This window comes from Triticum aestivum, chromosome 7B (assembly GCF_018294505.1).
Source record: "Triticum aestivum cultivar Chinese Spring chromosome 7B, IWGSC CS RefSeq v2.1, whole genome shotgun sequence".
In the NCBI taxonomy this organism is placed as follows: Eukaryota; Viridiplantae; Streptophyta; class Magnoliopsida; order Poales; family Poaceae; genus Triticum; species Triticum aestivum.
The window spans coordinates 277,314,428-277,335,048 of record NC_057813.1 but is presented as its reverse complement, the minus strand read 5'-3'; positions in this window follow the sequence as shown (position 1 = coordinate 277,335,048).

Genomic DNA, 20,621 nt, shown 5'->3' with positions numbered 1-20,621 from the left:
TGGGAGTAGTAGGGGGCGGTGAGGCCTCCGCGGCATCACAGCCGGCCACGAGAGGCAGGAGCACGCGGCACGACCGGCGCTGCTTTGGGCGGCTGGAGCAAGAAGACCAGAGGTTGAAGAAGCACTATGGCCGTTGGATGGACATCATACGGTCACTGGAGCTAGAATCGTTCATATTGACTAAGTTGACAAAGCCCTCCGTCCCCGTCAACTTAGTTGGCCCACAAGTCATCCTCCCACTATGGTGGGTCCCATCTAGCAGGGTGGGTATTCATTTTTTTGTCGTAATAAGGAGGCACTTCCTTGCGTGTGAAGATATAGTTGGTGGGTCCGACATATCAGCAGGGGGAATGTTTTTTCGCGAAATACAGAGGCCCTTCCGGTGGGTCCCAGCTGTCAGGTGGAGGAATCATTATTTTGTGCGTACAGTCCACGGCCGATGGATGTCGTTCATTGACCACGTTGACCAGGCTGCGCCGAGAGCACCATGGCGGTGGACGACGGCGAGGCCTAGGAAGGGAACGACACGGAGCCGGGGAAGACTCGGCAATGGTTTCCCACACGGTGGGGAGTACGAGGGTTTACTGGTCCGGCTGTCGTCGCTGGAAAATAACAGGAGGTGTGGGTGAGTAGAGGAATGGTCTGGCCAGCAATGAAGTAGGGTGGGGCGGTGTGGCCTATGCGGCAGCACACCCGGCCACGGGAGGCGGGAGCAGGCAGTCCCACCGGAGCTGGTTTGGGCGGCTGGAGCAAGAAGATCAGATATTGAAGAAGCAGCACGGCCGTTGGATTAACATCCAACGGTCACTGCTGCTAGAATCGTTTGTGGACTAAGTTGACAAAGCCAAAGTACACGTCAACCTAGTAGACCCACAAGTCAGCCTCCAAATCTGTCCCAAACAGCATACAGCCCGAAATTTCTAGTCGGATTCAAATTAATTTTAAATCTAAATATACCTTAATTTAAATTCAATGAAATTTTACCCGCACAAAAACAATGTAATTTAAAATATCAAAATCCGAAAGAAAATAGTATTTGGGAACTAATTGCCTGTTTGCTGTATTTTTTTCATTTTACAGCCCATTTATTATTACTTATAGCCCATTTATTATTACTTATAGCCCATTTCTTATTACTTATAGCCCATTTCTTATTACTTATAGCCCATTTTCTTGTCAAAATTCATCCCTCCTCGTCTTGAAAGATTTCCGGCCCAGCAGGACGTAGAAAAGCAAGTAGACCTATGTTGGTTATTCTGCAAAAAACAAAATAGTTGGCTAGCCATTTTTCAGAAAGGAAAAAAACAAACTGGGTTGGTCATGTGCTAAACATATGAAATAAAAGCCTGGGCTAGACGGGCCACAGGTCCCGCACAACCTAGTTGATACCCTTCTCCGTCCTGAAAAAACAAAATTACTGCGCGCGCTGCTGGGTCCCTACTGTCATCCTCACCATGTACAGTCATCTCCTTATTCCTCTCGGTTGTTGACCATGTTGACAACACCGGAGGGCGGCGCCGCAGCGAGCATGGAGGACAATGGTGAGGCCTCGGACGGGAACGAACAGGAGCCGGGGAAGATCACAGCCAGCCGTGGGAGACGGGAGTAGGCGGTCCCGCCGGCGCTGGTTTGGATTTGGTGGCTCGAGGAAGAAGAGACTGAAGAAACGCGACAGACGCTGAATGTCAATCAAACGGTCAAGGTTGGCACAATCGTTTTTTGACTAAGCGGACACCAAGTAGCATACTTTTTTATATATAGGAAGAAAACTGCGAGGAAAATGCGTTCGTCTGTCGTCCTCCTCACAGGGAACGTTCGCCACATAAGTGACTAGCACCCTTGGTTTTCAACCGAGAGGTCTTGGGTTCGAGTCTGAGGAACTCTCAATTTTGTCCTCCTTCCTTCCTCGCAAAAAAAGGGAAAGAAAATCAAAGACTTGGGAAGGCGTACAGAACAAGCTAGTGTACCAGTAAAGAGACGTTGCCGAGTTTTAGAAAAAAGAAAGACATGCTCCTGTAGCTGGTTCGTATCCAAACCTAGACTATGACTATATATGGTGCTATGCTACTCTGCAAGTAATGAAACTGACATATCCAATGTTCGCTTCTCCTCTTCTCTACTTACTCTTCCTAGCATCAGAAGCTCTGGCCGCAGCAACCATGTCCGCTGGCTGCTCGTCCACCTGCTCTTCAGCAGGCAACAACCAGATATGTACCAAGTCGCCACCCGTACCATCGCCTGTGGGTCTCATCACACCCCCGCCAGCACACGCACCACAGTTGATTGCTCATCGCAACCCGCTGCCGTTGGTGTGGTGCCACTGCTGCAAATCACGCAGAGTCATCCGTCGCGTCTCAACCACAATCCGCAACCCTGGCCGAGTCTTCTACAAATGCCCGAATCATGGGGTAATAATATGTTTAAGTGTTGTTCTGTTGCTTTCAGTTGCTGATTTTTTTAATAGTTTGGTTGATGATCTTCCAATTTGATTCGTGCAGGAAAGGGAAGATTCGTGTGATTTGTATTTCTGGGAAGTTGCTGATGTGGGGGAATGCAACTACGCAGATTATTTGGTTAGCCGAGGAATCCCAATACCAGCAGGTTGGGGTGCTGGACAAGTAACTGAAGGAATGGCAGAAGAGGAAGATGAGGAGCAGAAGGTTAAAGACGCAGTTCCTCTGATCATGGCCAAGCAACAGCTGCTGGACGACCTTGACGGCAATGAGGAGATGAAAGAGCTTGTGAAGATAATGGGCAAAATCGATGTGCTCTGTAGGATGATTGTCTCTTTATTTGCAGTGTATGTAGCACTCGTGATGTATTCAGTGGCTACGACATGAGCACTTTGTTGAAACTAGTAATGAATGAAACCTGTGTAGCAGGCTGGGCATAGTGTTGTGAACATCTAATGATTTCTATTAACGGAAATCAGGGGGTATCCCCTTTTGCTCATATAAATAAATAGATAGCAGAGGCCCTATCGGGTCAGCTTTGTTCTCATTCGAAGACGTTGAGCAAATTGCAGTCCAACAGCAAACTATGTCATCAAATTCAAGTTTCACAACCAAATATGAGTACAACTAAACAACAATGTCATCATGTTTTAGTTGTCATGCAATCACCAAACACAAATCAGCATACATAACAAGTGATGTTCTCACAGCAAAATACTAAACAACATGTTCAACAGGTTTCAGTTGTCATAGCAAACACAATTTCACATAGTAGATAAAAAACGTCTTCTGACAGGCAAATACGACAAAAGCAATGTAATCATCATCCGCAGCAGCAGTATCAACATCTTTGCCATGTGTATCAGTCTGAATCGTAATTCCCCACGGTGTTATCTTCTTCTTCGTCCTCAACATCCTCGAACGTTGGCTTCTTCTTGATCAACTCTTGTATGTCCACAGCACGACAGGCAATCTTTTCACCGGCGTCATTGACGTGATGGTTCTCAAAGATATTAGGAACATCTGTGTTATCTTGTACATCAGGAGCAGTGTAAGCATCATCTTGTTGTGCAACTTCATTAAACAAATTCCTCTGCTCAAACCTTTGCAACACTCTCCAGTCATCGCTACGTGCAAATGTGTCTTCCAAGAAAAATATTTGTGTTGCTTGATTTGCCAAAATAAAAGGATCGTTGGTTTGGTATGCCGCCTTGACATTGATGGATTTGAAATAATCATCAGCTCTGGGTTTTGCGATCCTGGAAAACAGGTTATACCAACGACAGCACAACAGAACCACACACCGATGATCCTCGAAACTGGAGATATACTGCAACTAAACAATGTCTGTTATGTTAGCATACATTTCAGTTGTCTCTTTGTCATACGTATTCGTGCTCATGATGGCACTATTTTGTGTCTTCCTGCCATCGTCTCATGCAAGGGTGTTGTAGCGCACATCTCCAACAACGCAAGATTCATAATGTCTTACCCGAGTATCAGGACTGATTGCTAGTGAGTAAAGGGCATCATCAACTGCCTGCCCATCCTCCCGCATCTTCTTAACCTATGGTTAGAAAATAGACAAGCTGATCATCTTATGTACTCAATATATTAAAAAAACTGACAGTGCACTTCAAAAGCTTACATGGTTCTTGAACCATTTCGCAAATCCTGCCATAACCAGTTTGTCAATGTTTCTTGGATTTTGCGGCAGTAACTCCTCTTTGTACATGCTGCACAACATAGTGATCACGTCAAACATCTAAATATATAAGAATGTGCTGCAAGTTTAGTAGATTACGATGTATAAGCTGTAGTACTGCACTTACTTGATATAAGGTAGTATCTCAGGACAGTTATTCAACACATACCAAACCATTTTGTCCAAATCTTTAGGTTTGTCCTCTTGTCGACTCTTCCCTGAAACTCGAATAGAATAATCGAAAACATTGAGCCCGGGATTGTCTTCACCCACCTCTTTGCTAAGATGATCAGCTGTTTCAATGTATTTTGAGCAGAATGTCAACGCTTCTGTAGCAATGTAGGCCTCTACAATGGAACCCTCGGGTCTAGCTCTATTCCTAACATAGCCCTTGAAAGTTCCTAGCCGCCTTTCAATAGGGTACATCCAGCCATACTGTACTGGACCTCTAAGTAGTGCCTCATTAGGTAGATGAACAGCCAAATGCACCATCACATCAAAGAAGGCTGGAGGATATATCTTCTCAAGGTCGCATAGGATAGTTGGTATCTTGTCTCTAAGATGCTCCAAAGCATCTATCTTGATATTTCTACTACAGAGTTCCCTGAAGAATTGTCCCAATTCTGCAATTGCTCTGTATAAGTCAGGGCGGCCCAATCCTCTAAGGATAACAGGTAAAACCCTTGGAAGTAGGATGTGGCAGTCATGAGTTTTCAACCCTTGTACCTTGTTTCCATCTGCACTGACTCTCCTTTCAGGGTTGGAAGCAAATCCATGTGGGAATCTCACACGTGATAGGACCTCGCAGAATTCTTTTCTTTTTACCTTGTCCAAGACGTACACAGCTGGTGCCATATCCCGTGGTTTACCTTCATCTTGCACCTGCAAATCCTTTCTGATACCCAGGTGTGTCAAATCAATCCTAGATTTTAAGGTATCTTTCGTCTTGCCTTCAATGTTAAGAAGTGTGCCGATAATGCTGTCACATATATTTTTCTCGATGTGTATCACATCAAGATTATACCATAGATCCAAATCTTTCCAATACTCCAAGTCCCACAAAGTGGACCTGCGGGTAAATAATAATCTCTCTTCTACCGTGCCACGCTTCCTTTTCCCGCTACCATTACCAGGATGGTTTCCTGGTGTAATATGCCTGACCTTCTCTAATTCCACTTGCAACTCATCGGCGGTGAGCCTGTTTGGCGCATCACAATTTTCATGCTTTGCATTGAACACATGTCTTCGGTATTTTCTAGGATGCGGCTTGTCCTTGGCAAGGAAACGGCGGTGTCCAATGTAACAGATCTTGCTAAGTATTGCGTATGACAGCGGATTCCTGTCATAGCGAACACATGCATTGTAACCATGTGTCGTTCGCCCTGACATAGTGCCCAAAGCCGGATAATCATGGATGCACCAAATTACAATAGCACGCAGAAAGAAATCAGCTGGTGGGCTGCTATATAGGTCTCGAGTGACAACACCCATCCATAGCTGTTGAAGTTCCTCCACAAGAGGCTCCATGAACAAATCAAAATCCTTTCCAGGACTTTTTGGACCTGGGATGAGCAAGGCCATCATGTAGTTTGATTCTTTGGTGCAGACATTTGGAGGCATGTTGTAAGGGATAACAAGCACTAGCCACATGCTATATGTGGCGCTCTGGTGGCCAAATGGGTTAAATCCATCTGAAGCTAAGCCAAGTCTAATGTTTCTCGGGTCAGCAGCAAACTCTTTGTGTTTATCATTGAAGCTTTTCCACTCACTACCATGAGATGGATGGCTCATTACATTCTAATCTCTGTACTCCTGGTTCCTAGAATGCCACAGTACATCCTCTCTTGTTTTAGCATCATGAAACAACCTCTGCAATCTTGGTGTAATTGGAAAATGTCTCAGAACATTATGAGGAACCCTCTTCACAGCATCGCCATATTTCCATCTTGATGATTTGCATTTCGGGCATTCACTTAAGTTGGCATAATCCTTCCGGAATAGAACACAATTATTCTTACAAACATGGATCATATCATATCCAATTCCAACTGCACGAAGGAAATTCTTCATTTTACTGTAGGTGTGTGGCAGCTCAGACGCATGTGGGAAAGATTTGCGGAAAGTAGCCAACATCGCATCGAATGATTTGTTGGTCATCCGCTCAGATCTCTTCACCTGAAGAAAGGTGACCATAGCTGAGAATGCTGACAGCTTATTTCCTGGTGTGACAGCAACGTTGCATTGTTCCAACATGCGGGCCCACCGTTTTTCTTCTGTAGGTGAAAGTTCACAGAATGCACGAGCATTTCGTAGCATTGTTTCAATGTTGGTCAAACTCACTGGCTCCGCTACCACCACCTCCTCCTCCTCTTCCACCTGAGCATTAGGCAGATCAAGATGGTGATCTGCTGCTTCCATGTAGTCAATAACATTGACGTTCACAGCTTCACCATGATGAACCCACCTAGTATATGTGACCGACATCCCATACAAGTGTAGATGATTTTGCACAGTTGACTGGGGTCTTGTAACTGAATTCATACAACTGCTACACGGGCAGAGCACATCTGATTTCGGACCACCGTACTCAGCTCTGATAAAGTTCATGAAGTTTTCAACCCCCTAGACATATGCAGCGGAGAATCTTCGAGCAGAAGTTATCCAAGTCCTGTCCATCTGTTAGACATACAAATTAGTTCTTCTACTAGATATTATAGGAAAAACATATATGCTTTTTTATGAAGTCCAGAAAAAAAATACCTAGGTCGATGTCTAAATCTATGGAAAGATATTTGGACGAGCAGATCTAAGTAACAAAATATATGTAAAGCTAATTCAGCAAACAGATTTGAGTGCTAAATTATGGCAGGCTGTTTCAGCAGTCAATGAGCCCGAGCACACAGCCATCAAACTATCGAAGGCCATCGCAGCAACAAAGATCGAGTATAAAACGGTGTAGAGCTATTTCACCTAACAGATTGGCTACTAGACCATGGCAATCTACGTCACAATAAATATATGGCAGGATATTTTAGCAACTAATCGGCCTTGGCATGCCATCTCAGCTAAGCAGATTGAGTGTAGAACAGGGCAAGGAAGCTTCTTAAGCAGAGCATATTGATAGTAAACTACTTCGGCAAACAGTGAGATTAACAGCGTCTATCAGCTAACATTCAGCGCTACACCGACATGAATGGGGCCTTAGTCTAGAATGCGTGTACCGTGGGAGAAGCTGACCGTCGTGCGTCTCCACACGAACGTCGCCAGCGGTGGCGGCGCTGACCGCCGTGCTCCTCCACAAGAACGTAGCCAGAGGTGGCTGCGCGGCTAGAGGACGGCAGTCTACGAGAGTGTACTGTGGGAGCGAGAGGATCGCCGTGCGTCCCCTCGACGAACCGCGGCGCCGACGTATCGGCGCGGCGGGGAGGGCAGCTTTGGCGGAGCGAATGGAGTGGAGGGGGGACGGGGGGAGGGGGGTTTCGGGAATATTTGGCTGAAGGGCGGTTGAATCGAATTTGGGGGGAATTTTTGTGGGGGGGAGGATTTTCGCGCGGTGGGCGAGGGGAGTTTGGCGCCTGGTCAGTTTCTCCAAGTGCAGTCCCACGTGTCAGTGAAGAGGCAAGCCGAAGCGCGTTCCGTTTGCATGAGCCATGTGCAGGACCGAACGTGTGTGGGGTGCAATGCGACTGCGACAGGAGTGCTGTGAGTGTACCACCTTTTTTCCTTTTAAACTAGGTGCTTCGCCTCCTCAAAAAAAATGTTGCTTCACGCGATCCATCGATACTACTACTAGTAATCCGGTAATCCCGACTAAAACAGCGCGGCTGGGTCTTTTCCCGCGCAATATGCTGGGAGGTTGGCTTAGTTGGGTTTTTTAGATTTGTCTCGGTTCAATAAAAAGCAGAGTTGGTGATGATGGTGTGCCTGTCATCCTGCAATATAGGCCGTCCGATCTATATCTAACGGATAGGAAGGAAACTATGACAATTTACCCGCACTCCTCTCCACATTTCCAGATAAGGCTTTCTCTCGTTCATCCTTTTCTCCCACCCAATCTTGATCTTTTGTGCACTAGTACTCCTACAATATGTATATTATTGTGAAAGTTCATATACACCGGCCGAGATTAATGCAAACACGGCAGATTTTCATTACATTTCGAACTTTTATAAGACAGAAAAATAAAAGAAACCCGACCCTAAACCTATTCTACGGCGGCGACCGACGTCCTCCATCTGCGATCTCTATGTACGGGGGCGGGGTTCAAGACCCGTGAAGTGAAGGTGCGGTCTCCGGCGAGGAAGAGTAGAACACGGGATACGGACCGGCCAGTTGGCACACCATGCCCTGCCGCCTCCCATGCCCTACTCATCCTCGGAGGAGTCCCCGACCTCGGCGGTGCCGGACATTGGATGGCGGCAAGTAGGACACGTGGCTGACGGTGCTCCCGTCATCGGCCGCTAGCGTAGCCACCGCTTGTGCAGTCGTGTCCGCGTCCGGCTACACCGCTATTGCGTCGTGAGAGGCGACTTGAGCGAGGGCGGCGACCTCGAGCTTCATCCTCGAAGACAAGCTCTCCCGCAGAGCGTTCGCACTTGCGGTCATGGCGGATGTGGTGTCAGGTAGGAGGACGATGCGCTATGGTGTGGAGGTTAGCTGGGCGTTACCGCTTTAAGTAGCGCATTTCGGTGAGGCCAAGCGTCTGGGTGCGTCATTAAGTCGCCGGAGTTGGTTCCTCGGGCACCGAGCCTCTTAACGATGACATACGAACGGACAACATGAATGCGGGCAGCTGGCGCCGGCTGGGAACGCACCGCGCGATGGCGCGAGGGACGAGGGCTTTGGTGTGCCATGGTAGTCAGCTGCGGTCGTGGCAACGTTGGAGATGCCCTTTGCTCAAATGTGATCCCCGCATGTCATTGAAAAAGCAAGACGACCCGGCATGGTCTCAGGTCCAGAGGATGCAGTTGGCCGCGCTACACCACTCCACAGACGCGTCGTGGCGCCCCGTGCATCCGCGACGAGCCGGGTGTTGGGGTGTGCTTGGATTGTGGCCAAAGTGCACCTTACCAAAATTTTGGTCATGACACAAAGATTGGTCTTTGTTTGGATGGTTGCCATTTCTTTGGCATGCCAATGAACTCTAGCCAACTCTAGTTCATTTTTCTTGCCAATGTCTGCCAAATCATGGGCAACCAATACCTCAACCAAAATTTTGGCTACCCAATGCTTTGATGTGGCAACCTTGGGCACAAACCAAACATACCGTTGGTCGTGCCACAACACAAACGCCACCCTCGGCACACTGAAACCGACCGTGTCTATCGACGATATGAGTGTGTCGCTTACCGCGGTCGCCGTGTCCAGAGGCGGTGCTGGAGCTGCGCCCCGTTGTTGGCCCCAAAGACCCACATGAACGGTTGTCGGTGGCGAGGAGGTCGTGGGCCAGCTCCTCCATTGGACTAGTCTGCGCTACATCGTCCCGACGGGTGTGCCCCACATGTCGGTTTCCTTGTTTTCCCGGCCATATTCGAGCGCCAGTGCTCCGTGTTGCGCATTAGGCCTTTCACTATGTAGGCCAAGCGAGACAACTTATTGTTTATTTGAGCCGTTCAAGTGTAATCATGTGGCATTTGCTTATTTCTCATTCCTCTCCAACCCTCTTCTCCATCGATCATGTTGCCCTACAGTCGAGTCCATCCTCCCGCATGCCTCATTTGAACATTCCACCGAGTATCATTCGCATGTACCCACCCTAGTCCTCTTTCAATAGATCTCCGGACCTCGAGATGAAATCGAGAGGGAACGAGTGGGGGCACGTGATACCTAAGGCGGATTCAAAATTTTGAACCGGTGATCATAGCATCCGCAAATCATATATAAAGGGTATTCAATGTTCGTTTCGTTTTTTGAACGTACAATATACTCCCTCCTATCCTTTCTACCTTACATATAAGTTTTATGTGTAGTCAAAGTATCTCTACTATGATAAAAAAGGTATCAATATTCAACAATGCCCAATCAATATTGTTAGATTCGTACGTACTCCTAGATTTGTACTCGAGATGGTTTCCAATTTGACTATTGACAAGATTAATAGTACTCCTTCCACATAGGTGAGTAAGTCATCTTAGGCTGTGCACCGTGACCAAGGAGGAGGGAAAAACGAGAGACATTAATGTTTATTTACTAATTAATAGTATTGCATGCAATGAACTAACCACTTCATGTCATGTTTGATAGTCTCAGGTCATTAAAAGCATGCACACCCTCATCTCTTATTGGTTCATATGTCAAGAAACAAGAAATGAGGTAGAAGTTAATGCACCGCGCCTATGTGTTTTGGGATTATTTGGTTTTCGTAAGATGACTTACACACCTAGACGGAGGGAGTACATGAGATGTATAATGTGAAAATTATATCGTTGGAAACTCCTTTCACATACGAAATTGACCATATGCTTTGTGTAAGTCACATGTCATATATTATTACTCTAATATTTGGTCAAAGTTAGCCTCGAAAAACGCATTAGACCCTGTATGCTTTGTGTAAGTTGCATGTCATATATTATTACTCTAACGTGTGTAAGTTGCAGCTCATATATTATTACTCTAACATTTGGTCAAAGTAGTATAGTGGAAGTGGATCCTCTGACGTAGGTATCCCTGCCTTACCCTCCCTTTCGGTCACTTACTGGCGGACCCCATGCTTGCTAGGCCCCGCATGTCAGTTACTCAATGGGTTCGGCCACGTCAGGGGATCCTCATCCGTAGTATACTCCCTCTGTTTTATTTACTCCGCATAAAACGGAGGGAGTAGTGGTATAATAAATGACGCGGGCGGGGAAGGGGGAGGGACGTCGGTTTGCTCTCAACTGCGGTCCCACAAGCGAGCGAAAACGCAAGACGAAGCGCGTTCCATTCAGTGAGCGACGTGGAGGATCCAGCGTGCTGGGCTGCAATGCGAACGCGACAAGAGCGATGTACAGTCAAAACCGATTGTCCGGTCGTCACCGAAACCACTATTCACACTAGAACCTTCGCTGGTCGGCCTACGCCAGCCACTGCCCTAAAACCACACCAAATCTCCAGCCCATTCCCCCACCTTTTGATCCCCTAGCCCGCATCAAGCGTCGCCTAGTTTGTCGGAAAGCCATGGTGCGCCGCAAGATCACTTACTACAAGATGCTGACGCCGGAGCGCCGCGCAGAAATCGTGGCGGCGGTCGGTGCCACAGACCTCCGTTCCAAAGCTCGCTTTGCGGCGGACCAATCCCCGAGTTCTCTGGAGCCAAGCTACGAGGTGGAGGAAGCCGATCCAATGTTCACTGCGGAGGTTGCGGCGCAGAAGGCCCCCGATGGGTATAAGACGATGGACGTCGACTTCGTGCCGCCGTCCGAGTCCCCCATGGTGCAGGCGGACCAGCGGTTTGATACGTCTCCAACGTATCTATAATTTTTCATTGCTCCATGCTACTTTATCTACTGTTTTTGGCAATATTGGGATTTATTATCCACTTTTATATTATTTTTGGGACTAACCTATTAATCGGAGGCCCAGCCCAGATTTGCTGTTTTATGCCTGTTTCAGTGTTTCGAGGAAAAGGAATATCAGAGGGAGTCAAAACGGAACGAAATCAACTAGAGAAGTTATTTTTGGAAGGAAAGCCACCCGATGGACTGGGAGTGCACGTCAGGGAAGAAGGGAGGTGCCCACGAAGGTGGGGGGCACACCCACCCCCCTGGGCGCGCCCCCCTACCTCATGGCCCCCCCTTCGGTCCACCGACGTACTTCTTGCACCCATATATACATACCCTAAAACTTCCAGAACAGAAGATAGATCGGGAGTTCCGCCCCCGCAAGCCTCTGTAGCCACCAAAAACCTCTCGGGAGCCCGTTCGGGCACCCTGCCAAAGGGGGATCCCATCACTGGTGGCCATCTTCATCATCCCGGCGCTATCCATGACGAGGAGGGAGTAGTTCACCCTCGGGGCTGAGGGTATGTACCAGTAGCTATGTGTTTGATCTCTCTCTCTCGTGTTCTCTCTCGTGTTCCCTCTATGGCACGATCTTGATGTATCCCAAGCTTTGCTATTGTAGTTGGATCTTATGATGTTTTCCCCCTCTACTCTCTTGTGATGAATTGAGTTTCCCCTTTGAAGTTATCTTATCGGATTGAGTCTTTTATGAGAACACTTGATGTATGTCTTGCCGTGATCATCTGTGGTGACAATGGGATATCATGTGCCACTTGATGTATGTTTTGGTGATCAACTTGCGGGTTTTGTGACATTGGGAACCTATGCATAGGGGTTGGCACACGTTCTTGACTCTCCGATAGAAACTTTGGGGCACTCTTTGAAGTACTTTTATGTTGGTTGGATGAATCTGAGATTGTGTGATGCATATCGTATAATCATGCCCACGGATACTTGAGGTCACAATGGAGTATCTAGGTAACATTAGGGTTTTGGTTGATTTGTGTCTTAAGGTGTTATTCTAGTATGAACTCTATGATGGATCGAGCAGAAAGAATAGCTTTATGTTATTTTACTACGAACTCTTGAATAGATAGAACAGAAAGGATAACTTTGAGGTGGTTTCGTACCCTACCATAATCCCTACGTTTGTTCTCCGCTATTAGTGGCTTTGGAGTGACTCTTTGTTGCATATTGAGGGCTTGTCATATTATCTATCTATGTTATTATTGTTGAGAGAACTTGCACTAGTGAAAGTATGAACCCTAGGCCTTGTTTCCTATCATTGCAATACTGTTTACGCTCACTTTTACCTTTAGTTACCTTGCTGTTTTTATATTTTCATATTACAAAAACCTATATCTACTATATATTTTGCACTTGTATCACCATCTCTTTGCCGAACTAGTGCACCTATACAATTTACCATTGTATTGGGTGTGTTGGGGACACAAGAAACTCTTTGTTATTTGGTTGCAGGGTTGCTTGAGAGAGACCATCTTCATCCTACGCCTCCCATGGATTGATAAACCTTAGGTCATCCACTTGAGGGAAATTTGCTACTGTCCTACAAACATGTGCACTTGCAGGCCCAACAACGTCTACAAGAAGAAGGTTGTGTAGTAGACATGAAGCTCTTTTCTGGCGCCGTTGCTGGGGAGGCTAGGTAAAAGGGCACTCACTCACACCCCATCAACTAAGCTCTTTTCTGGCGTCGTTGCCGGGGAGGTGAGTGCTTGAAAGTATATCTTTAGATCTTGCAATCGAATCTTTTTGTTTCTTTTTTTAGCACTAGTTAGTCTATAAAAGAAAATTACAAAAAAATGGAATTGAGGTTGTCTCATACGCTTCACATTTTTAATATCTTTCGTGAGTATGATGGAAAGGATAATTGTGCTCAAGTGCTAGAAGAAGAAATCTCTAAATTGTTTGGCACTAAATATTTGAATGATGAGCATGATTGCAATGTTGTTAGTACGAATTCTTTCAATATCCATGATGCTAATGATGATTGCACTAGTTATGATGAAAATATCTCTTATGAGCATGTCAACTTTTATGGAGTGCATGTTTGCATGAACACACCAAATAGAGAAGATATTTATTGCAAGAGGCATAAGTACTTAGAAACCAAATGGTTGCAAGAAGAGCTAGATGAATGTGCTAAAAGATTCAATATTTATAGTACCCCTTGTGAACTTTGCAATAAACATGGTCATTTAAAGCTCCAATGCTATTTGTTTCATGATCAAGTCGTGTCCAAATATTGTGATAATTTGATTACCCTTGAGCATCATAAAGAGCTTAGCCTTCTTTTGGGTTATGAAGAAATGAAACGTATAACCAAGGGTATTCCAAAATTTGCCCTTGATAAAGTTCTTCATTTTGATCTAGAGAAAATTTATATGTATTGTGCGGAGAATTGCATTGAAAATCCTTATATTGCCAATTACATAAAGAAAAGAAAGCAAATAGAAGATGAAGAGAATACTAATGAAAGGTAAGAGACTTCCCAATCTCCTCATATTATTTCTTATGATGAATCAGATAACGAGGAGGAGCCTTCTATTCAACCAATCTCATCAATAAGGAGCTCAAAGAGGAAGGTTGAACCCACACATAATGTGAAGAAGAAAAAGAAAAGAAGGAGCAACAAAGGTAGAAAGGTATCCCTCCCAAATGATGTTGCTCCTACTACTTATTGTGATGATGATAATTGCTATACTATTGGTGCTATCAATATTTTTAATGATGAGAGTGATTATGCTTATGATATGGAAGGGCCCAAGCTTGGGGAAGCTATGTTTGATTGGGATGAAATATTTGAGAATATATTTGCTGGAATTAATGTTTGTCCCAAGCTTGGGGATGCTATGTTTAATGAAGATGATATTTTTAGCATCCCAAGTTTTGATATGCAAAGTTGTTATGATGATAGCATGCCTCCTACCTATGATGATTATATTGATGAAAGTGGGTTTGGAAGAGTGTCAACTTTAGGAAGTAGTGATCCCACAATATTGGAGGATGTTGAATCTTATAATATTTATGAAAGTGGATTTGGAAGAGTGTCAACTTTATTTAGTGATTCCACTATCTTGGGAGAGGTTTCAATCGATTATGATGAGAACAAAGTTGCTACATATGATGATTATTGTGATGAAACTTATGCTATAAAACGTAGTGATGATTATATTTACAAACCTTGTCATGATTATGATTACCCTTTCTCTGAACATTACTCTTTTAATGTGGAAACAATTTTCAGTGTTCAAGTCTCTTATGATACTCCCACTATTCCGAATGAGAAGAATTTTGCTTATGTGGAGAGTAGTAAATTTTCTATGCTAGTAGATCATGAAAAGAATGCTTTAGGTGCTGGTTATATTGTTGAATTCATTCATGATGCTACTGAAAATTATTATGAGGGAGGAATATATGCTTGTAGGAATTGCAATAATATCAAGTTTCCTCTCTATGTGCTTAAATTCTTGAAGCTATGCTTGTGTTACCTTCCTATGCTTGTTGATTATTGTTCTCATAAGTTGTTTGCTCACAAAATCCCTATGTATAGGAAGTGGGTTAGACTTAAAAGTGCTAGTCATATGCTTCATGATGCTCCTGTTATGTTTCAATTCTTATCTTTTATGTGAGCATCATTGTCATCATCATGCCTAGCTAAAAGCCATTAAAGAAAAGCGCTTGTTGGGAGACAATCCAATGTTTACCTTTACTGTTTCTGTGTGTCCACATGATTATGCTACTGTAGTAATCATGTTTTATAGCTTCTGTTTCAATAAAGTGCCAAGTAAGACCTTTAGGATAGCTTACGGTGATAGTTGTGTTGATCCTGCTGAAAATCAGAAACTTTTGCACCCAGTACATTAGTTTTGTTAATTCACAGAAATGTTCTTCTGCTCTGACTCTTCTTGCTCCGAATTGGTACACAAATTTCTTAGGACTTCCTAATTTGGTAGGATATTTGGAGTTCCATAAGTATACGTTTGATACGGATTACTACAGACTGTTCTATTTTTGACAGATTCTGTTTTGTATGTGTTGTTTGCTTATTTTGATGCATCTATGGGTAGTATTAAGTGGTATGAACCATAGATGAGTTGGAGTACAGTAGATATTACACCAATATGAATTTAGAATGAGTTCATTACAGTGCCTAAGTGGTGGTTTTATTATACTAACAGAGCTTACGAGTTTTCTGTTGAGTTTTGTGTTGTGAAGTTTTCAAGTTTTGGGTAAAGATTCGATGGACTATGGAATAAGGAGTGGAAAAGAGCCTAAGCTTGGGTATGCCCATGGAACCCCAAGATATTCAAGGACAACCAAGAGCCTAAGCTTGGGGATGCCCCGGAAGGCATCCCCTCTTTCGTCTTCGTTCATCAGTAACTTTACTTGGAGCTATATTTTTATTCACCACATGATATGTGTTTTGCTTGGAGCGTCATTTACTTTTGTTAGTTTTAGCTTGCTGTTATTTATAATAATGTTTTGCATCTTTAGTTTCAATAAAGAAGTCAAGGATAGCCTTTGCCATGCTTATTTTGCTAGTATACATGTTGCTGTTTGAAAACAGAAAGTTTACCGCTGTTGCAAAAATTCCCGAGAAAAGTCAGAGAGTGGTATAATGTTGAATCTTTTTGCATATTGAGCTCTGATAAATTTATTACAGTGCGAATTTTAGTTCATAATTTTTGGAGTTAGGTAAGTATGATGACTCTTGCATTCTTTACAGACTGTACTGTTTTGGCAGATTGCTGTTATGTTTGCATTGTTTGCATATGTTTGCTTGATTAATAATTCTATTTGAGGATAGGAGTATTAAATATGCATAGGCATTTAGTATGCAATGTTGAATAATAATTTTAGTGATTTGTTACAATGGAAAATGATAAGGTTTTGCATTGGTTTATACTAACCTATCTCACGAGTTCTTGCTGAGTTTGTTGTGAATGAAGCTTTTGATAAAAAGAGAAACCATGATATGAGAGGAATTAAGGAGACACAAAATCTCAAGCTTGGGGATGCCCAAGGCACCCCAAGATAATATTTCAAGAAGTCTCAAGCATCTAAGCTTGGGGATGCCCCCGTTGGCATCCCACCTTTCTTCTTCAACAACTGTCGGTTAGTATCGGTTGAACCTAAATTTTTTGCTTCTTCACCTGAGTTGTGCTATCCTTGCATCGTAGTTTTCTTTAGCTTTGCTTTCTGTTTGAATAAAGTATCAAGATCTGAAATTATTAAATGGGAGAGTCTTCACATAGTTGCATAATTATTCGACTACTCATTGATCTTCACTTATATCTTTCGGAGTAGTTTTTGTTATTGCTCTAGTAATTCACTTATATCTTTTAGAGCACGATGGTGGATTTGTTTTAAAGAAACTATTGATCTCTCATGCTTCACTTTGATTATTTTGAGAGTTGTTAATAGCATGGTAATTTGCTTAATATTAATATACTTGGTATTCAAGATATGTGAAACTTTCTTTTGAGTGAGTTGAATACTAAGATAAGTTTGATGCTTGATAATTGTTTTGAGATATGGAGGTGATAATATCAAAGTCGTGCTAGTTGAGTAATTGTGAATTTGAGAAATGCTTGTGTTGAAGTTTGCAAGTCCCATAGCATGCACGTATGGTTAAAGTTGTGTAACAAATTTGAAACATGATGTGTACCTGGCTTGTGCATCCTTATGAGTGGCGGTCGGGGACGAGCGATGGTCTTTTCCTACCAATCTATCCCCCTAGGAGCATGCGCGTAGTACTTGATTTTTGATGACTTATAAATTTTTGCAATAAGTATATGAGTTCTTTTGACTAATGTTGAGTCCATGGATTATACGCACTCTCACCTTTCCGCCTTTGCTAGCCTCTTCGGTACCGTGCATTGCCCTTTCTCACTCTGAGAGTTGGTGCAAACTTCGCCGGTGCATCCAAACCCCGTGATACGGTACGCTCTATCACACATAAACCTCCCTATATCTTCCTCAAAACAGCCACCATACCTACCTACCATGGCATTTCCATAGCCATTCCAAGATATATTGCCATGCAACTTCCATCATCATCATCATGACATACATTACTTTTGCCATATTGCCATTGCATGATCATGTAGTTGACATCGTATTTGTGGCAAAGCCACCATGCATTATTTCTTATACATGTCACTCTTGATTCATTGCACCATCCCGGTACACCGCCGGAGGCATTCATATAGAGTCATATCTTGTCCTAAGTTTCGAGTTGTAATCCTTATGTTGTAATAAATAGAAGTGTGATGATCATCATTATTAGAGCATTGCCCAAACAAAAAAGGCCAAAAAAAAGAGAAAGGCCCAAAAAATAAAAAAAATAAAAAGGGCAATGCTACTATCTCTTTTCCACACTTGTGCTTCAAAGTAGCACCTTGTTCTTCATGTAGTGAGTCTCATATATTGTTCTTCAAAGAAGCACCTTGTTCTTCATATAGTGAGTCTCACAACTTATCTTTTTATGCTAGAGGGAATTTTTCATTATAGAACTTGGCTTATATTCCTACGGTGGGCTTCCTCAAATGTCCTAGGTCTTCATGAGCAAGCGAGTTGGATGCACACCCACTAGTTTTCTTTTGTTGAGCATTCATAGCTCTAGTGCATCCGTTGCATGGCAATCCCTACACCTCATGTTGACATCAATTGATGGGCATCTCCACAGCCCATTGATTAGCCTCGTCAATGTGAGACCTTCTCCTTTTTTTGTCTTCTCCACACAATCCCCATCATCATATTCTATTCCACCCATAGTGCTATATCCATGGCTCGCGCTCGTGTATTGCGTGAAAGTTGAAAAAGTTTGAGATTATTTGAGTATGAAACAATTGCTTGGCTTGTCATCGGGGGTATAGAAGTTGGGAACATCTTTGTGTGACGAAAATGAAGCATAGCCTAACCATATGATTTTGTAGGGATGAACTTTCTTTTGCCATGCTATTTTGAGAAGACATGATTGCTTTGATTAGTATGCTTGAAGTATTATTATTTTTGTGTCAATATGAACTTTTGTCTTGAATCTTTCGGATCTGAATATTCATGTCACAAGTAAGAAGAATTACATTGAAATTATGAAAAAGTATCACTCCGCATCAAAAATTCTTTTTTATCATTTACCTACTCGAGGACGAGCAGGAATTAAGCTTGGGGATGCTTGATACGTCTCTAACGTATCTATAATTTTTGATTGCTCCATGCTACTTTATCTACTGTTTTAGGCAATATTGGGCTTTATTATCCACTTTTATATTATTTTTGGGACTAACCTATTAACCGGAGGCCCAGCCCAGATTTGTTGTTTTATACCTATTTCAGTGTTTCGAGGAAAAGGAATATCAGACGGAGTCAAAATAGAACGAAATCAACTGGAGAAGTTATTTTTGGAAGGAAAGCCACCCGATGGACTTGGAGTGCATGTCAGGGAAGAAGGGAGGTGCCCATGAGGGTGGGGGCGCGCCCACCCCCCCCCCCCCCCCCCCCCGCGCCCCCTGCCTCGTGCCCCTCCCTTCGGTCCACCAACGTACTTCTTGCACCCATATATACCTACATACCCTAAAACTTCCAGAACAGAAGATAGATCAGGAGTTCTGCCGCCGCAAGCCTCTGTAGCCTCCAAAAACCTCTCGGGAGCCCGTTCCGGCACCCTGCCGGAGGGGGATCCCATCACCGGTGGCCATCTTCATCATCCCGGTGCTATCCATGACGAGGAGGGAGTAGTTCACCCTCGGGGCTGAGGGTATGTACCAGTAGCTATGTGTTTGATCTCTCTCTCTCGTGTTCTCTCTCGTGTTCCCTCTATGGCACGATCTTGATGTATCCCGAGCTTTGCTATTGTAGTTAGATCTTATGATGTTTCCCCCCTCTACTCTCTTGTGATGAATTGAGTTTCCCCTTTGAAGTTATCTTATCGGATTGAGTCTTTTATGAGAACACTTGATGTATGTCTTGTCGTGATTATCTATGGTGACAATGGGATATCATGTGCCACTTGATGTATGTTTTGGTGATCAACTTGCCGGTTTCGTGACATTGGGAACCTATGCATAGGGGTTGGCACACGTTCTTGACTCTCCGATAGAAACTTTGGGGCACTCTTTGAAGTACTTTTATGTTGGTTGGATGAATCTGAGATTGTGTGATGCACATCGTATAACCATGCCCACGGATACTTGAGGTGACAATGGAGTATCTAGGTGACATTAGGGTTTTGGTTGATTTGTGTCTTAAGGTGTTATTCTAGTATGAACTCTATGATGGATCGAGCGGAAAGAATAGCTTTATGTTATTTTACTACGAACTCTTGAATAGATAGAACAGAAAGGATAACTTTGAGGTGGTTTCGTACCCTACCATAATCTCTACGTTTGTTCTCCGCTATTAGTGGCTTTGGAGTGACTCTTTGTTGCATGTTGAGGGCTTGTCATATTATCTATCTATGTTATTATTGTTGAGAGAACTTGCACTAGTGAAAGTATGAACCCTAGGCCTTGTTTCCTATCATTGCAATACTGTTTACGCTCACTTTTACCTTTAGTTACCTTGCTGTTTTTATATTTTCATATTACAAAAACCTATATCTACTATCTATTTTGCACTTGTATCACCATCTATTCGCCGAACTAGTGCACCTATACAATTTACCATTGTATTGGGTGTGTTGGGGACACAAGAGACTCTTTGTTATTTGGTTGTCGGGTTGCTTGAGAGAGACCATCTTCATCCTACGCCTCCCACGGATAGATAAACCTTAGGTCATCCACTTGAGGGAAATTATCTACTGTCCTACAAACCTGTGCACTTGCAGGCCCAACAACGTCTACAAGAAGAAGGTTGTGTAGTAGACATCACGGTTCAACATGGCGATACTAAAGGAGGACCGGGAGGCAGAGGCTCAACTCGACGCGGAGCGCGCGCATGCCGCTGCCATCGAGGCTCTCC